Here is a 21,673-nt window from a genome sequence, read left to right as displayed (position 1 = left end):
GGCTTATTTAGACTGGGACCAATCATAAAAGACCTATATATATGCATATCGACTTACCTAGATCAAAATTTCACTCTTTTGTATAGTCCTGGCACTCTAGATTCGACATCGAAATTTTCAAAAAATTTGTATTTTATAAAAAAATGTCAAATTATGATCATTTTTGGCTTATTTAGACTGGGACCAATCATAAAAGACCTATATATATGCATATCGACTTACCTGGATCAAAATTTCACTCTTTTGTATAGTCCTGGCACTCTAGATTCGACATCGAAAATTTTCAAAAAATTTGTTTTTTATCAAAAAATGTCAAATTATGATCATTTTTGGCTTATTTAGACTGGGACCAATCATAAAAGACCGATATATATGCATATCGACTTACCTGGATCAAAATTTCACTCTTTTGTATAGTCCTGGCACTCTAGATTCGACATCGAAAATTTTCAAAAAATTTGTTTTTTATCAAAAAATGTCAAATTTAGATCATTTTTGGCTTATTTAGACTGGGACCAATCATAAAAGACCTATATATATGCATATCGACTTACCTGGATCAAAATTTCACTCTTTTGTATAGTCCTGGCACTCTAGATTCGACATCGAAAATTTTCAAAAAATTTGTTTTTTATCAAAAAATGTCAAATTATGATCATTTTTGGCTTATTTAGACTGGGACCAGTCATAAAAGACCTATATATATGCATATCGACTTACCTGGATCAAAATTTTACTCTTTTGTATAGTCCTGGCACTCTAGATTCGACATCGAAAATTTTCAAAAAATTTGTATTTTATCAAAAAATGTCAAATGATGATCATTTTTGGCTTATTTAGACTGGGACCAATCATAAAAGACCTATATATATGCATATCGACTTACCTGGATCAAAATTTCACTCTTTTGTATAGTCCTGGCACTCTAGATTCGACATCGAAAATTTAAAAAAAATTTGTATTTTATCAAAAAATGTCAAATTATGATCATTTTTGGCTTATTTAGACTGGGACCAATCATAAAAGACCTATATATATGCATATCGACTTACCTGGATCAAAATTTTACTCTTTTGTATAGTCCTGGCACTCTAGATTCGACATCGAAAATTTTCAAAAAATTTGTATTTTATCAAAAAATGTCAAATTATGATCATTTTTGGCTTATTTAGACTGGGACCAATCATAAAAGACCTATATATATGCATATCGACTAACCTGGATCAAAATTTCACTCTTTTGTATAGTCCTGGCACTCTAGATTCGACATCGAAAATTTTCAAAAAATTTGTTTTTTATCAAAAAATGTCAAATTATGATCATTTTTGGCTTATTTAGACTGGGACCAATCATTAAAGACCTATATATATGCATATCGACTTACCTGGATCAAAATTTCACTCTTTTGTATAGTCCTGGCACTCTAGATTCGACATCGAAAATTTTCAAAAAATTTGTTTTTTATCAAAAAATGTCAAATTATGATCATTTTTGGCTTATTTAGCCTGGGACCAATCATAACAGACCTATATATATGCATATCGACTTACCTGGATCAAAATTTCACTCTTTTGTATAGTCCTGGCACTCTAGATTCGACATCGAAAATTTTCAAAAAATTTGTATTTTATCAAAAAATGTCAAATTATGATCATTTTTGGCTTATTTAGACTGGGACCAATCATAAAAGACCTATATATATGCATATCGACTTACCTGGATCAAAATTTTACTATTTTGTATAGTCCTGGCACTCTAGATTCGACATCGAAAATTTTCAAAAAATTTGTATTTTATAAAAAAATGTCAAATTATGATCATTTTTGGCTTATTTAGACTGGGACCAATCATAAAAGACCTATATATATGCATATCGACTTACCTAGATCAAAATTTCACTCTTTTGTATAGTCCTGGCACTCTAGATTCGACATCGAAAATTTTCAAAAAATTTGTTTTTTATCAAAAAATGTCCAATTCTGATCATTTTTAGCTTATTTAGACTGGGACCAATCATAAAAGACCGATATATATGCATATCGACTTACCTGGATCAAAATTTCACTCTTTTGTATAGTCCTGGCACTCTAGATTCGACATCGAAAATTTTCAAAAAATTTGTTTTTTATCAAAAAATGTCAAATTATGATCATTTTTGGCTTATTTAGACTGAGACCAATCATAAAAGACCTATATATATGCATATCGACTTACCTGGATCAAAATTTCACTCTTTTGTATAGTCCTGGCACTCTAGATTCGACATCGAAAATTTTCAAAAAATTTGTTTTTTATCAAAAAATGTCAAATTATGATCATTTTTGGCTTATTTAGACTGGGACCAGTCATAAAAGACCTATATATATGCATATCGACTTACCTGGATCAAAATTTTACTCTTTTGTATAGTCCTGGCACTCTAGATTCGACATCGAAAATTTTCAAAAAATTTGTATTTTATCAAAAAATGTCAAATTATGATCATTTTTGGCTTATTTAGACTGGGACCAATCATAAAAGACCTATATATATGCATATCGACTTACATGGATCAAAATTTTACTCTTTTGAATAGTCCTGGCACTCTAGATTCGACATCGAAAATTTTCAAAAAATTTGTATTTTATCAAAAAATGTCAAATTATGATCATTTTTGGCTTATTTAGACTGGGACCAATCATAAAAGACCTATATATATGCATATCGACTTACCTAGATCAAAATTTCACTCTTTTGTATAGTCCTGGCACTCTAGATTCGACATCGAAAATTTTTTTAAAAAATTTGTATTTTATCAAAAAATGTCAAATGATGATCATTTTTGGCTTATTTAGACTGGGACCAATCATAAAAGACCTATATATATGCATATCGACTAACCTGGATCAAAATTTCACTCTTGTGTATAGTCCTGGCACTCTAGATTCGACATCGAAAATTTTCAAAAAATTTGTTTTTTATCAAAAAATGTCAAATTATGATCATTTTTGGCTTATTTAGACTGGGACCAATCATTAAAGACCTATATATATGCATATCGACTTACCTGGATCAAAATTTCACTCTTTTGTATAGTCCTGGCACTCTAGATTCGACATCGAAAATTTTCAAAAAATTTGTTTTTTATCAAAAAATGTCAAATTATGATCATTTTTGGCTTATTTAGACTGGGACCAATCATAACAGACCTATATATATGCATATCGACTTACCTGGATCAAAATTTCACTCTTTTGTATAGTCCTGGCACTCTAGATTCGACATCGAAAATTTTCAACAAATTTGTATTTTATCAAAAAATGTCAAATTATGATCATTTTTGGCTTATTTAGACTGGGACCAATCATAAAAGACCTATATATATGCATATCGACTTACCTGGATCAAAATTTTACTATTTTGTATAGTCCTGGCACTCTAGATTCGACATCGAAAATTTTCAAAAAATTTGTATTTTATAAAAAAATGTCAAATTATGATCATTTTTGGCTTATTTAGACTGGGACCAATCATAAAAGACCTATATATATGCATATCGACTTACCTAGATCAAAATTTCACTCTTTTGTATAGTCCTGGCACTCTAGATTCGACATCGAAAATTTTCAAAAAATTTGTTTTTTATCAAAAAATGTCCAATTCTGATCATTTTTAGCTTATTTAGACTGGGACCAATCATAAAAGACCGATATATATGCATATCGACTTACCTGGATCAAAATTTCACTCTTTTGTATAGTCCTGGCACTCTAGATTCGACATCGAAAATTTTCAAAAAATTTGTTTTTTATCAAAAAATGTCAAATTATGATCATTTTTGGCTTATTTAGACTGAGACCAATCATAAAAGACCTATATATATGCATATCGACTTACCTGGATCAAAATTTCACTCTTTTGTATAGTCCTGGCACTCTAGATTCGACATCGAAAATTTTCAAAAAATTTGTTTTTTATCAAAAAATGTCAAATTATGATCATTTTTGGCTTATTTAGACTGGGACCAGTCATAAAAGACCTATATATATGCATATCGACTTACCTGGATCAAAATTTTACTCTTTTGTATAGTCCTGGCACTCTAGATTCGACATCGAAAATTTTCAAAAAATTTGTATTTTATCAAAAAATGTCAAATTATGATCATTTTTGGCTTATTTAGACTGGGACCAATCATAAAAGACCTATATATATGCATATCGACTTACCTGGATCAAAATTTTACTCTTTTGTATAGTCCTGGCACTCTAGATTCGACATCGAAAATTTTCAAAAAATTTGTATTTTATCAAAAAATGTCAAATTATGATCATTTTTGGCTTATTTAGACTGGGACCAATCATAAAAGACCTATATATATGCATATCGACTTACCTAGATCAAAATTTCACTCTTTTGTATTAGATTCGACATCGAAAATTTTTTTAAAAAATTTGTATTTTATCAAAAAATGTCAAATTATGATCATTTTTGGCTTATTTAGACTGGGACCAATCATAAAAGACCTATATATATGCATATCGACTTACCTGGATCAAAATTTCACTCTTTTGTATAGTCCTGGCACTCTAGATTCGACATCGAAAATTTTCAAAAAATTTGTTTTTTATCAAAAAATGTCAAATTATGATCATTTTTGGCTTATTTAGACTGGGACCAATCATAACAGACCTATATATATGCATATAAACTTACCTGGATCAAAATTTCACTCTTTTGTATAGTCCTGGCACTCTAGATTCGACATCGAAAATTTTCAAAAAATTTGTATTTTATCAAAAAATGTCTAATTATGATCATTTTTGGCTTATTTAGACTGGGACCAATCATAAAAGACCTATATATATGCATATCGACTTACCTGGATCAAAATTTTACTCTTTTGTATAGTCCTGGCACTCTAGATTCGACATCGAAAATTTTCAAAAAATTTGTATTTTATCAAAAAATGTCAAATTATGATCATTTTTGGCTTATTTAGACTGGGACCAATCATAAAAGACCTATATATATGCATATCGACTTACCTAGATCAAAATTTCACTCTTTTGTATAGTCCTGGCACTCTAGATTCGACATCGAAAATTTTCAAAAAATTTGTATTTTATCAAAAAATGTCAAATGATGGTCATTTTTGGCTTATTTAGACTGGGACCAATCATAAAAGACCTATATATATGCATATCGACTTACCTGGATCAAAATTTCACTCTTTTGTATAGTCCTGGCACTCTAGATTCGACATCGAAAATTTTCAAAAAATTTGTTTTTTATCAAAAAATGTCAAATTCTGATCATTTTTAGCTTATTTAGACTGGGACCAATCATAAAAGACCGATATATATGCATATCGACTTACCTGGATCAAAATTTCACTCTTTTGTATAGTCCTGGCACTCTAGATTCGACATCGAAAATTTTCAAAAAATTTGTTTTTTATCAAAAAATGTCAAATTATGATCATTTTTGGCTTATTTAGACTGAGACCAATCATAAAAGACCTATATATATGCATATCGACTTACCTGGATCAAAATTTCACTCTTTTGTATAGTCCTGGCACTCTAGATTCGACATCGAAAATTTTCAAAAAATTTGTTTTTTATCAAAAAATGTCAAATTATGATCATTTTTGGCTTATTTAGACTGGGAACAGTCATAAAAGACCTATATATATGCATATCGACTTACCTGGATCAAAATTTTACTCTTTTGTATAGTCCTGGCACTCTAGATTCGACATCGAAAATTTTCAAAAAATTTGTATTTTATCAAAAAATGTCAAATTATGATCATTTTTGGCTTATTTAGACTGGGACCAATCATAAAAGACCTATATATATGCATATCGACTAACCTGGATCAAAATTTCACTCTTTTGTATAGTCCTGGCACTCTAGATTCGACATCGAAAATTTTCAACAAATTTGTATTTTATCAAAAAATGTCAAATTATGATCATTTTTGGCTTATATTGCCTGGGACCAATCATAAAAGAACTATATATATGCATATCGACTTACCTGGATCAAAATTTCACTCTTTTGTATAGTCCTGGCACTCTAGATTCGACATCGAAAATTTTCAAAAAATTTGTTTTTTATCAAAAAATGTCAAATTCTGATCATTTTTGGCTTATTTAGACTTAGACCAATCATAAAAGACCTATATATATGCATATCGACTTACCTGGATCAAAATTTCACTCTTTTGTATAGTCCTGGCACTCTAGATTCGACATCGAAAATTTTCAAAAAATTTGTTTTTTATCAAAAAATGTCAAATTATGATCATTTTTGGCTTATTTAGACTGGGACCAATCATAAAATACCTATATATATGCATATCGACTTACCTGGATCAAAATTTCACTCTTTTGTAAAGTCCTGGCACTCTAGATTCGACATCGAAAATTTTCAAAAAATTTGTTTTTTATCAAAAAATGTCGAATTATGATCATTTTTGGCTTATTTAGACTGGGACCAATCATAACAGACCTATATATATGCATATCGACTTACCTGGATCAAAATTTCACTTTTTTGTATAGTCCTGGCACTCTAGATTCGACATCGAAAATTTTCAAAAAATTTGTATTTTATCAAAAAATGTCAAATTATGATCATTTTTGGCTTATTTAGACTGGGACCAATCATAAAAGACCTATATATATGCATATCGACTTACCTGGATCAAAATTTCACCCTTTTGTATAGTCCTGGCACTCTAGATTCGACATCGAATATTTTCAAAAAATTTGTATTTTATCAAAAAATGTCAAATTATGATCATTTTTGGCTTATTTAGACTGGGACCAATCATAAAAGACCAATATATATGCATATCGACTTACCTGGATCAAAATTTTACTCTTTTGTATAGTCCTGGCACTCTAGATTCGACATCGAAAATTTTCAAAAAATTTGTATTTTATCAAAAAATGTCAAATTATGATCATTTTTGGCTTATTTAGACTGGGACCAATCATAAAAGACCTATATATATGCATATCGACTTACCTAGATCAAAATTTCACTCTTTTGTATAGTCCTGGCACTCTAGATTCGACATCGAAATTTTCAAAAAATTTGTATTTTATAAAAAAATGTCAAATTATGATCATTTTTGGCTTATTTAGACTAGAACCAATCATAAAAGACCTATATATATGCATATCGACTTACCTGGATCAAAATTTCACTCTTTTGTATAGTCCTGGCACTCTAGATTCGACATCGAAAATTTTCAAAAAATTTGTTTTTTATCAAAAAATGTCAAATGATGATCATTTTTGGCTTATTTAGACTGGGACCAATCATAAAAGACCTATATATATGGATATCGACTTACCTGGATTAAAATTTCACTCTTTTGTATAGTCCTGGCACTCTAGATTCGACATCGAAAATTTTCAAAAAATTTGTTTTTTATCAAAAAATGTCAAATTCTGATCATTTTTAGCTTATTTAGACTGGGACCAATCATAAAAGACCGATATATATGCATATCGACTTACCTGGATCAAAATTTCACTCTTTTGTATAGTCCTGGCACTCTAGATTCGACATCGAAAATTTTCAAAAAATTTGTTTTTTATCAAAAAATGTCAAATTATGATCATTTTTGGCTTATTTAGACTGAGACCAATCATAAAAGACCTATATATATGCATATCGACTTACCTGGATCAAAATTTCACTCTTTTGTATAGTCCTGGCGCTCTAGATTCGACATCGAAAATTTTCAAAAAATTTGTTTTTTATCAAAAAATGTCAAATTATGATCATTTTTGGCTTATTTAGACTGGGACCAGTCATAAAAGACCTATATATATGCATATCGACTTACCTGGATCAAAATTTTACTCTTTTGTATAGTCCTGGCACTCTAGATTCGACATCGAAAATTTTCAAAAAATTTGTATTTTATCAAAAAATGTCAAATTATGATCATTTTTGGCTTATTTAGACTGGGACCAATCATAAAAGACCTATATATATGCATATCGACTCACCTGGATCAAAATTTCACTCTTTTGTATAGTCCTGGCACTCTAGATTCGACATCGAAAATTTTCAAAAAATTTGTATTTTATCAAAAAATGTCAAATTATGATCATTTTTGGCTTATTTAGACTGGGACCAATCATAAAAGACCTATATATATGCATATCGACTTACCTGGATCAAAATTTCACTCTTTTGTATAGTCCTGGCACTCTAGATTCGACACCGAAAATTTTCAAAAAATTTGTTTTTTATCAAAAAATGTCAAATTCTGATCATTTTTGGCTTATTTAGACTTAGACCAATCATAAAAGACCTATATATATGCATATCGACTTACCTGGATCAAAATTTCACTCTTTTGTATAGTCCTGGCACTCTAGATTCGACATCGAAAATTTTCAAAAAATTTGTTTTTTATAAAAAAATGTCAAATTATGATCATTTTTGGCTTATTTAGACTGGGACCAATCATAAAAGACCTATATATATGCATATCGACTAACCTGGATCAAATTTCACTCTTTTGTATAGTCCTGGCACTCTAGATTCGACATCGAAAATATTCAAAAAATTTGTATTTTATCAAAAAATGTCAAATTATGATCATTTTTGGCTTATTTAGACTGGGACCAATCATAAAAGACCTATATATATGCATATCCACTTACCTGGATCAAAATTTCACTCTTTTGTATAGTCCTGGCACTCTAGATTCGACATCGAAAATTTTCAAAAAATTTGTTTTTTATCAAAAAATGTCAAATTATGATCATTTTTAGCTTATTTAGACTGGGACCAATCATAAAAGACCTATATATATGCATATCGACTTACCTGGATCAAAATTTCACTCTTTTGTATAGTCCTGGCACTCTAGATTCGACATCGAAAATATTCAAAAAATATGTATTTTATCAAAAAATGTCAAATTATGATCATTTTTGGCTTATTTAGACTGGGACCAATCATAAAAGACCTATATATATGCATATCGACTTACCTAGATCAAAATTTCACTCTTTTGTATAGTCCTGGCACTCTAGATTCGACATCGAAAATTTTCAAAAAATTTGTATTTTATCAAAAAATGTCAAATGATGATCATTTTTGGCTTATTTAGACTGGGACCAATCATAAAAGACCTATATATATGGATATCGACTTACCTGGATTAAAATTTCACTCTTTTGTATAGTCCTGGCACTCTAGATTCGACATCGAAAATTTTCAAAAAATTTGTTTTTTATCAAAAAATGTCAAATTCTGATCATTTTTAGCTTATTTAGACTGGGACCAATCATAAAAGACCGATATATATGCATATCGACTTACCTGGATCAAAATTTCACTCTTTTGTATAGTCCTGGCACTCTAGATTCGACATCGAAAATTTTCAAAAAATTTGTTTTTTATCAAAAAATGTCAAATTATGATCATTTTTGGCTTATTTAGACTGAGACCAATCATAAAAGACCTATATATATGCATATGGACTTACCTGGATCAAAATTTCACTCTTTTGTATAGTCCTGGCGCTCTAGATTCGACATCGAAAATTTTCAAAAAATTTGTTTTTTATCAAAAAATGTCAAATTATGATCATTTTTGGCTTATTTAGACTGGGACCAGTCATAAAAGACCTATATATATGCATATCGACTTACCTGGATCAAAATTTTACTCTTTTGTATAGTCCTGGCACTCTAGATTCGACATCGAAAATTTTCAAAAAATTTGTATTTTATCAAAAAATGTCAAATTATGATCATTTTTGGCTTATTTAGACTGGGACCAATCATAAAAGACCTATATATATGCATATCGACTTACCTGGATCAAAATTTCACTCTTTTGTATAGTCCTGGCACTCTAGATTCGACATCGAAAATTTTCAAAAAATTTGTATTTTATCAAAAAATGTCAAATTATGATCATTTTTGGCTTATATTGCCTAGGACCAATCATAAAAGACCTATATATGTGCATATCGACTTACCTGGATCAAAATTTCACTCTTTTGTATAGTCCTGGCACTCTAGATTCGACATCGAAAATTTTCAAAAAATTTGTTTTTTATCAAAAAATGTCAAATTCTGATCATTTTTGGCTTATTTAGACTTAGACCAATCATAAAAGACCTATATATATGCATATCGAATTACCTGGATCAAAATTTCACTCTTTTGTATAGTCCTGGCACTCTAGATTCGACATCGAAAATTTTCAAAAAATTTGTTTTTTATAAAAAAATGTCAAATTATGATCATTTTTGGCTTATTTAGACTGGGACCAATCATAAAAGACCTATATATATGCATATCGACTAACCTGGATCAAATTTCACTCTTTTGTATAGTCCTGGCACTCTAGATTCGACATCGAAAATATTCAAAAAATTTGTATTTTATCAAAAAATGTCAAATTATGATCATTTTTGGCTTATTTAGACTGGGACCAATCATAAAAGACCTATATATATGCATATCCACTTACCTGGATCAAAATTTCACTCTTTTGTATAGTCCTGGCACTCTAGATTCGACATCGAAAATTTTCAAAAAATTTGTTTTTTATCAAAAAATGTCAAATTATGATCATTTTTAGCTTATTTAGACTGGGACCAATCATAAAAGACCTATATATATGCATATCGACTTACCTGGATCAAAATTTCACTCTTTTGTAGAGTCCTGGCACTCTAGATTCGACATCGAAAATTTTCAAAAAATTTGTTTTTTATCAAAAAATGTCAAATTATGATCATTTTTGGCTTATTTAGACTGGGACCAATCATAAAAGACCTATATATATGCATATCGACTTACCTGGATCAAAATTTCACTCTTTTATATAGTCCTGGCACTCTAGATTCGACATCGAAAATTTTCAAAAAATTTGTATTTTATCAAAAAATGTCAAATTATGATCATTTTTGGCTTATTTAGACTGGGACCAATCATAAAAGACCTATATATATGCATATCGACTTACCTGGCTCAAAATTTCACTCTTTTGTAAAGTCCTGGCACTCTAGATTCGACATCGAAAATTTTCAAAAAATTTGTATTTTATCAAAAAATGTCAAATTATGATCATTTTTGGCTTATTTAGACTGGGACCAATCATAAAAGACCTATATATATGCATATTGACTAACCTGGATCAAAATTTCACTCTTTTGTATAGTCCTGGCACTCTAGATTCGACATCGAAAATTTTCAAAAAATTTGTTTTTTATCAAAAAATGTCAAATTATGATCATTTTTGGCTTATTTAGACTGGGACCAATCATAAAAGACCTATATATATGCATATCGACTTACCTGGATCAAAATTTCACTCTTTTGTATAGTCCTGGCACTCTAGATTCGACATCGAAAATTTTCAAAAAATTTGTATTTTATCAAAAAATGTCAAATTATGATCATTTTTGGCTTATTTAGACTGGGACCAATCATAAAAGACCTATATAAATGCATATCGACTTACCTGGATCAAATTTCACTCTTTTGTATAGTCCTGGCACTCTAGATTCGACATCGAAAATTTTCAAAAAATTTGTTTTTTATCAAAAAATGTCAAATTATGATCATTTTTGGCTTATTTAGACTGGGACCAATCATAAAAGACCAATATATATGCCTATCGACTTACCTGGATCAAAATTTTACTCTTTTGTATAGTCCTGGCACTCTAGATTCGACATCGAAAATTTTCAAAAAATTTGTATTTTATCAAAAAATGTCAAATTATGATCATTTTTGGCTTATTTAGACTGGGACCAATCATAAAAGACCTATATATATGCATATCGACTTACCTAGATCAAAATTTCACTCTTTTGTATAGTCCTGGCACTCTAGATTCGACATCGAAATTTTCAAAAAATTTGTATTTTATAAAAAAATGTCAAATTATGATCATTTTTGGCTTATTTAGACTGGGACCAATCATAAAAGACCTATATGTATGCATATCGACTTACCTGGATCAAAATTTCACTCTTTTGTATAGTCCTGGCACTCTAGATTCGACATCGAAAATTTTCAAAAAATTTGTTTTTTATCAAAAAATTTCAAAATCTGATCATTTTTGGCTTATTTAGACTGGGACCAATCATAAAAGACCGATATATATGCATATCGACTTACCTGGATCAAAATTTCACTCTTTTGTATAGTCCTGGCACTCTAGATTCGACATCGAAAATTTTCAAAAAATTTGTTTTTTATCAAAAAATGTCAAATTTAGATCATTTTTGGCTTATTTAGACTGGGACCAATCATAAAAGACCTATATATATGCATATCGACTTACCTGGATCAAAATTTCACTCTTTTGTATAGTCCTGGCACTCTAGATTCGACATCGAAAATTTTCAAAAAATTTGTTTTTTATCAAAAAATGTCAAATTATGATCATTTTTGGCTTATTTAGACTGGGACCAGTCATAAAAGACCTATATATATGCATATCGACTTACCTGGATCAAAATTTTACTCTTTTGTATAGTCCTGGCACTCTAGATTCGACATCGAAAATTTTCAAAAAATTTGTATTTTATCAAAAAATGTCAAATTATGATCATTTTTGGCTTATTTAGACTGGGACCAATCATAAAAGACCTATATATATGCATATCGACTTACCTGGATCAAAATTTCACCCTTTTGTATAGTCCTGGCACTCTAGATTCGACATCGAATATTTTCAAAAAATTTGTATTTTATCAAAAAATGTCAAATTATGATCATTTTTGGCTTATTTAGACTGGGACCTATCATAAAAGACCAATATATATGCATATCGACTTACCTGGATCAAATTTCACTCTTTTGTATAGTCCTGGCACTCTAGATTCGACATCGAAAATTTTCAAAAAATTTGTTTTTTATCAAAAAATGTCAAATTATGATCATTTTTGGCTTATTTAGACTGGGACCAATCATAAAAGACCTATATATATGCATATCGACTTACCTGGATCAAAATTTCACTCTTTTGTATAGTCCTGGCACTCTAGATTCGACATCGAAAATTTTCAAAAAATTTGTATTTTATCAAAAAATGTCAAATTATGATCATTTTTGGCTTATTTAGACTGGGACCAATCATAAAAGACCTATATAAATGCATATCGACTTACCTGGATCAAATTTCACTCTTTTGTATAGTCCTGGCACTCTAGATTCGACATCGAAATTTTCAAAAAATTTGTATTTTATAAAAAAATGTCAAATTATGATCATTTTTGGCTTATTTAGACTGGGACCAATCATAAAAGACCTATATATATGCATATCGACTTACCTGGATCAAAATTTCACTCTTTTGTATAGTCCTGGCACTCTAGATTCGACATCGAAAATTTTCAAAAAATTTGTTTTTTATCAAAAAATGTCAAATTCTGATCATTTTTGGCTTATTTAGACTGGGACCAATCATAAAAGACCGATATATATGCATATTGACTTACCTGGATCAAAATTTTACTCTTTTGTATAGTCCTGGCACTCTAGATTCGACATCGAAAATTTTCAAAAAATTTGTATTTTATCAAAAAATGTCAAATTATGATCATTTTTGGCTTATTTAGACTGGGACCAATCATAAAAGACCTATATATATGCATATCGACTTACCTGGATCAAAATTTCACTCTTTTGTATAGTCCTGGCACTCTAGATTCGACATCGAAAATTTTCAAAAAATTTGTATTTTATCAAAAAATGTCAAATTATGATCATTTTTGGCTTATTTAGACTGGGACCAATCATAAAAGACCTAAATATATGCATATCGACTTACCTAGATCAAAATTTCACTCTTTTGTATAGTCCTGGCACTCTAGATTCGACATCGAAAATTTTTTTAAAAAATTTGTATTTTATCAAAAAATGTCAAATGATGATCATTTTTGGCTTATTTAGACTGGGACCAATCATAAAAGACCTATATATATGCATATCGACTAACCTGGATCAAAATTTCACTCTTTTGTATAGTCCTGGCACTCTAGATTCGACATCGAAAATTTTCAAAAAATTTGTTTTTTATCAAAAAATGTCAAATTATGATCATTTTTGGCTTATTTAGACTGGGACCAATCATAAAAGACCTATATATATGGATATCGACTTACCTGGATTAAAATTTCACTCTTTTGTATAGTCCTGGCACTCTAGATTCGACATCGAAAATTTTCAAAAAATTTGTTTTTTATCAAAAAATGTCAAATTCTGATCATTTTTAGCTTATTTAGACTGGGACCAATCATAAAAGACCGATATATATGCATATCGACTTACCTGGATCAAAATTTCACTCTTTTGTATAGTCCTGGCACTCTAGACTCGACATCGAAAATTTTCAAAAAATTTGTTTTTTATCAAAAAATGTCAAATTATGATCATTTTTGGCTTATTTAGACTGAGACCAATCATAAAAGACCTATATATATGCATATCGACTTACCTGTATCAAAATTTCACTCTTTTGTATAGTCCTGGCACTCTAGATTCGACATCGAAAATTTTCAAAAAATTTGTTTTTTATCAAAAAATGTCAAATTATGATCATTTTTGGCTTATTTAGACTGGGACCAGTCATAAAAGACCTATATATATGCATATCGACTTACCTGGATCAAAATTTTACTCTTTTGTATAGTCCTGGCACTCTAGATTCGACATCGAAAATTTTCAAAAAATTTGTATTTTATCAAAAAATGTCAAATGATGATCATTTTTGGCTTATTTAGACTGGGACCAATCATAAAAGACCTATATATATGCATATCGACTTACCTGGATCAAAATTTCACTCTTTTGTATAGTCCTGGCACTCTAGATTCGACATCGAAAATTTTCAAAAAATTTGTATTTTATCAAAAAATGTCAAATTATGATCATTTTTGGCTTATTTAGACTGGGACCAATCATAAAAGACCTATATATATGCATATCGACTTACCTGGATCAAATTTCACTCTTTTGTATAGTCCTGGCACTCTAGATTCGACATCGAAAATTTTCAAAAAATTTGTTTTTTATCAAAAAATGTCAAATTATGATCATTTTTGGCTTATTTAGACTGGGACCAATCATAAAAGACCTATATATATGCATATCGACTTACCTAGATCAAAATTTTACTCTTTTGTATAGTCCTGGCACTCTAGATTCGACATCGAAAATTTTCAAAAAATTTGACTTTTATAAAAAAATGTCAAATTATGATCATTTTTGGCTTATTTAGACTGGGACCAATCATAAAAGACCTATATATATGCATATCGACTTACCTAGATCAAAATTTTACTCTTTTGTATAGTCCTGGCACTCTAGATTCGACATCGAAATTTTCAAAAAATTTGTATTTTATAAAAAAAATGTCAAATTATGATCATTTTTGGCTTATTTAGACTGGGACCAATCATAAAAGACCTATATATATATGCATATCGACTTACCTGGATCAAAATTTCACTCTTTTGTATAGTCCTGGCACTCTAGATTCGACATCGAAAATTTTCAAAAAATTTGTATTTTATCAAAAAATGTCAAATTCTGATCATTTTTGGCTTATTTAGACTGGGACCAATCATAAAAGACCGATATATATGCATATCGACTTACCTGGATCAAAATTTCACTCTTTTGTATAGTCCTGGCACTCTAGATTCGACATCGAAAATTTTCAAAAAATTTGTTTTTTATCAAAAAATGTCAAATTTAGATCATTTTTGGCTTATTTAGACTGGGACCAATCATAAAAGACCTATATATATGCATATCGACTTACCTGGATCAAAATTTCACTCTTTTGTATAGTCCTGGCACTCTAGATTCGACATCGAAAATTTTCAAAAAATTTGTATTTTATCAAAAAATGTCAAATTATGATCATTTTTGTCTTATTTAGACTGGGACCAATCATAAAAGACCTATATATATGCATATCGACTTACCTGGATCAAAATTTCACTCTTTTGTATAGTCCTGGCACTCTAGATTCGACATCGAAAATTTTCAAAAAATTTGTATTTTATCAAAAAATGTCAAATTATGATCATTTTTGGCTTATTTAGACTGGGACCAATCATAAAAGACCTATATATATGCATATCGACTTACCTAGATCAAAATTTCACTCTTTTGTATAGTCCTGGCACTCTAGATTCGACATCGAAATTTTCAAAAAATTTGTATTTTATAAAAAAAATGTCAAATTATGATCATTTTTGGCTTATTTAGACTGGGACCAATCATAAAAGACCTATATATATATGCATATCGACTTACCTGGATCAAAATTTCACTCTTTTGTATAGTCCTGGCACTCTAGATTCGACATCGAAAATTTTCAAAAAATTTGTATTTTATCAAAAAATGTCAAATTCTGATCATTTTTGGCTTATTTAGACTGGGACCAATCATAAAAGACCGATATATATGCATATCGACTTACCTGGATCAAAATTTCACTCTTTTGTATAGTCCTGGCACTCTAGATTCGACATCGAAAATTTTCAAAAAATTTGTTTTTTATCAAAAAATGTCAAATTTAGATCATTTTTGGCTTATTTAGACTGGGACCAATCATAAAAGACCTATATATATGCATATCGACTTACCTGGATCAAAATTTCACTCTTTTGTATAGTCCTGGCACTCTAGATTCGACATCGAAAATTTTCAAAAAATTTGTATTTTATCAAAAAATGTCAAATTATGATCATTTTTGTCTTATTTAGACTGGGACCAATCATAAAAGACCTATATATATGCATATCGACTTACCTAGATCAAAATTTTACTCTTTTGTATAGTCCTGGCACTCTAGATTCGACATCGAAAATTTTCAAAAAATTTGACATTTTTTGATAAAAAAATGTCAAATTATGATCATTTTTGGCTTATTTAGACTGGGACCAATCATAAAAGACCTATATATATGCATATCGACTTACCTAGATCAAAATTTCACTCTTTTGTATAGTCCTGGCACTCTAGATTCGACATCGAAATTTTCAAAAAATTTGTATTTTATAAAAAAAATGTCAAATTATGATCATTTTTGGCTTATTTAGACTGGGACCAATCATAAAAGACCTATATATATATGCATATCGACTTACCTGGATCAAAATTTCACTCTTTTGTATAGTCCTGGCACTCTAGATTCGACATCGAAAATTTTCAAAAAATTTGTATTTTATCAAAAAATGTCAAATTCTGATCATTTTTGGCTTATTTAGACTGGGACCAATCATAAAAGACCGATATATATGCATATCGACTTACCTGGATCAAAATTTCACTCTTTTGTATAGTCCTGGCACTCTAGATTCGACATCGAAAATTTTCAAAAAATTTGTTTTTTATCAAAAAATGTCAAATTTAGATCATTTTTGGCTTATTTAGACTGGGACCAATCATAAAAGACCTATATATATGCATATCGACTTACCTGGATCAAAATTTCACTCTTTTGTATAGTCCTGGCACTCTAGATTCGACATCGAAAATTTTCAAAAAATTTGTTTTTTATCAAAAAATGTCAAATTATGATCATTTTTGGCTTATTTAGACTGGGACCAATCATAAAAGACCTATATATATGCATATCGACTTACCTAGATCAAAATTTCACTCTTTTATACAGTCCTGGCACTCTAGATTCGACATCGAAATTTTCAAAAAATTTGTATTTTATAAAAAAATGTCAAATTATGATCATTTTTGGCTTATTTAGACTGGGACCAATCATAAAAGACCTATATATATGCATATCGACTTACCTGGATCAAAATTTCACTCTTTTGTATAGTCCTGGCACTCTAGATTCGACATCGAAAATTTTCAAAAAATTTGTTTTTTATCAAAAAATGTCAAATTCTGATCATTTTTGGCTTATTTAGACTGGGACCAATCATAAAAGACCGATATATATGCATATCGACTTACCTGGATCAAAATTTCACTCTTTTGTATAGTCCTGGCACTCTAGATTCGACATCGAAAATTTTCAAAAAATTTGTTTTTTATCAAAAAATGTCAAATTTAGATCATTTTTGGCTTATTTAGACTGGGACCAATCATAAAAGACCTATATATATGCATATCGACTTACCTGGATCAAAATTTCACTCTTTTGTATAGTCCTGGCACTCTAGATTCGACATCGAAAATTTTCAAAAAATTTGTTTTTTATCAAAAAATGTCAAATTATGATCATTTTTGGCTTATTTAGACTGGGACCAGTCATAAAAGACCTATATATATGCATATCGACTTACCTGGATCAAAATTTTACTCTTTTGTATAGTCCTGGCACTCTAGATTCGACATCGAAAATTTTCAAAAAATTTGTATTTTATCAAAAAATGTCAAATTATGATCATTTTTGGCTTATTTAGACTGGGACCAATCATAAAAGACCTATATATATGCATATCGACTTACCTGGATCAAAATTTCACTCTTTTGTATAGTCCTGGCACTCTAGATTCGACATCGAAAATTTTTAAAAAATTTGTATTTTATCAAAAAATGTCAAATTATGATCATTTTTGGCTTATTTAGACTGGGACCAATCATAAAAGACCTATATATATGCATATCGACTAACCTGGATCAAAATTTCGCTCTTTTGTATAGTCCTGGCACTCTAGATTCGACATCGAAAATATTCAAAAAATTTGTATTTTATCAAAAAATGTCAAATTATGATCATTTTTGGCTTATTTAGACTGGGACCAATCATAAAAGACCTATATATATGCATATCGACTTACCTAGATCAAAATTTCACTCTTTTGTATAGTCCTGGCACTCTAGATTCGACATCGAAAATTTTCAAAAAATTTGTATTTTATCAAAAAATGTCAAATGATGATCATTTTTGGCTTATTTAGACTGGGACCAATCATAAAAGACCTATATATATGGATATCGACTTACCTGGATCAAAATTTCACTCTTTTGTATAGTCCTGGCACTCTAGATTCGACATCGAAAATTTTCAAAAAATTTGTTTTTTATCAAAAAATGTCAAATTCTGATCATTTTTAGCTTATTTAGACTGGGACCAATCATAAAAGACCGATATATATGCATATCGACTTACCCGAATCAAAATTTCACTCTTTTGTATAGTCCTGGCACTCTAGATTCGACATCGAAAATTTTCAAAAAATTTGTTTTTTATCAAAAAATGTCAAATTATGATCATTTTTGGCTTATTTAGACTGAGACCAATCATAAAAGACCTATATATATGCATATCGACTTACCTGGATCAAAATTTCACTCTTTTGTATAGTCCTGGCACTCTAGATTCGACATCGAAAATTTTCAAAAAATTTGTTTTTTATCAAAAAATGTCAAATTATGATCATTTTTGGCTTATTTAGACTGGGACCAGTCATAAAAGACCTATATGTATGCATATCGACTTACCTGGATCAAAATTTTACTCTTTTGTATAGTCCTGGCACTCTAGATTCGACATCGAAAATTTTCAAAAAATTTGTATTTTATCAAAAAATGTCAAATTATGATCATTTTTGGCTTATTTAGACTGGGACCAATCATAAAAGACCTATATATATGAATATCGACTTACCTGGATCAAAATTTCACTCTTTTGTATAGTCCTGGCACTCTAGATTCGACATCGAAAACTTTCAAAAAATTTGTATTTTATCAAAAAATGTCAAATTATGATCATTTTTGGCTTATATTGCCAGGGACCAATCATAAAAGACCTATATATATGCATATCGACTTACCTGGATCAAAATTTCACTCTTTTGTATAGTCCTGGCACTCTAGATTCGACATCGAAAATTTTCAAAAAATTTGTTTTTTATCAAAAAATGTCAAATTCTGATCATTTTTGGCTTATTTAGACTTAGACCAATCATAAAAGACCTATATATATGCATATCGACTTACCTGGATCAAAATTTCACTCTTTTGTATAGTCCTGGCACTCTAGATTCGACATCGAAAATTTTCAAAAAATTTGTTTTTTATCAAAAAATGTCAAATTATGATCATTTTTGGCTTATTTAGACTGGGACCAATCATAAAATACCTATATATATGCATATCGACTTACCTGGATCAAAATTTCACTCTTTTGTATAGTCCTGGCACTCTAGATTCGACATCGAAAATTTTCAAAAAATTTGTTTTTTATCAAAAAATGTCAAATTATGATCATTTTTGGCTTATTTAGACTGGGACCAATCATAACAGACCTATATATATGCATATCGACTTACCTGGATCAAAATTTCACTTTTTTGTATAGTCCTGGCACTCTAGATTCGACATCGAAAATTTTCAAAAAATTTGTATTTTATCAAAAAATGTCAAATTATGATCATTTTTGGCTTATTTAGACTGGGACCAATCATAAGAGACCTATATATATGCATATCGACTTACCTGGATCAAAATTTCACTCTTTTGTATAGTCCTGGCACTCTAGATTCGACATCGAATATTTTCAAAAAATTTGTATTTTATCAAAAAATGTCAAATTATGATCATTTTTGGCTTATTTAGACTGGGACCAATCATAAAAGACCAATATATATGCATATCGACTTACCTGGATCAAAATTTTACTCTTTTGTATAGTCCTGGCACTCTAGATTCGACATCGAAAATTTTCAAAAAATTTGTATTTTATCAAAAATTGTCAAATTATGATCATTTTTGGCTTATTTAGACTGGGACCAATCATGAAAGACCTATATATATGCATATCGACTTACCTGGATCAAAATTTCACTCTTTTGTATAGTCCTGGCACTCTAGATTCGACATCGAAAATTTTCAAAAAATTTGTATTTTATCAAAAAATGTCAAATTATGATCATTGTTGGCTTATTTAGACTGGGACCAATCATAAAAGACCTATATATATGCATATCGACTTACCTAACTCAAAATTTCACTCTTTTGTATAGTCCTGGCACTCTAGATTCGACATCGAAAATTTTCAAAAAATTTGTTTTTTATCAAAAAATGTCAAATTATGATCATTTTTGGCTTATTTAGACTGGGACCAATCATAAAAGACCTATATATATGCATATCGACTTACCTGGATCAAAATTTCACTCTTTTGTATAGTCCTGGCACTTTAGATTCGACATCGAAAATTTTCAAAAAATTTGTATATTATCAAAAAATGTCAAATTATGATCATTTTTGGCTTATTTAGACTGGGACCAATCATAAAAGACCTATATATATGCATATCGACTTACCTGGATCAAAATTTCACTCTTTTGTATAGTCCTGGCACTCTAGATTCGACATCGAAAATTTTCAAAAAATTTGTTTTTTATCAAAAAATGTCAAATTTTGATCATTTTTGGCTTATTTAGACTGGGACCAATCATAAAAGACCTATATATATGCATATCGACTTACCTGGATCAAAATTTCACTCTTTTGTATAGTCCTGGCACTCTAGATTCGACATCGAAAATTTTCAAAAAATTTGTATTTTATCAAAAAATGTCAAATTATGATCATTTTTGGCTTATATTGCCAGGGACCAATCATAAAAGACCTATATATATGCATATCGACTTACCTGGATCAAAATTTCACTCTTTTGTATAGTCCTGGCACTCTAGA

This window comes from Chrysoperla carnea, unplaced genomic scaffold, assembly GCF_905475395.1.
Source record: "Chrysoperla carnea unplaced genomic scaffold, inChrCarn1.1, whole genome shotgun sequence".
Lineage (NCBI taxonomy): Eukaryota > Metazoa > Arthropoda > Insecta > Neuroptera > Chrysopidae > Chrysoperla > Chrysoperla carnea.
This window is presented reverse-complemented; position numbering follows the sequence as displayed.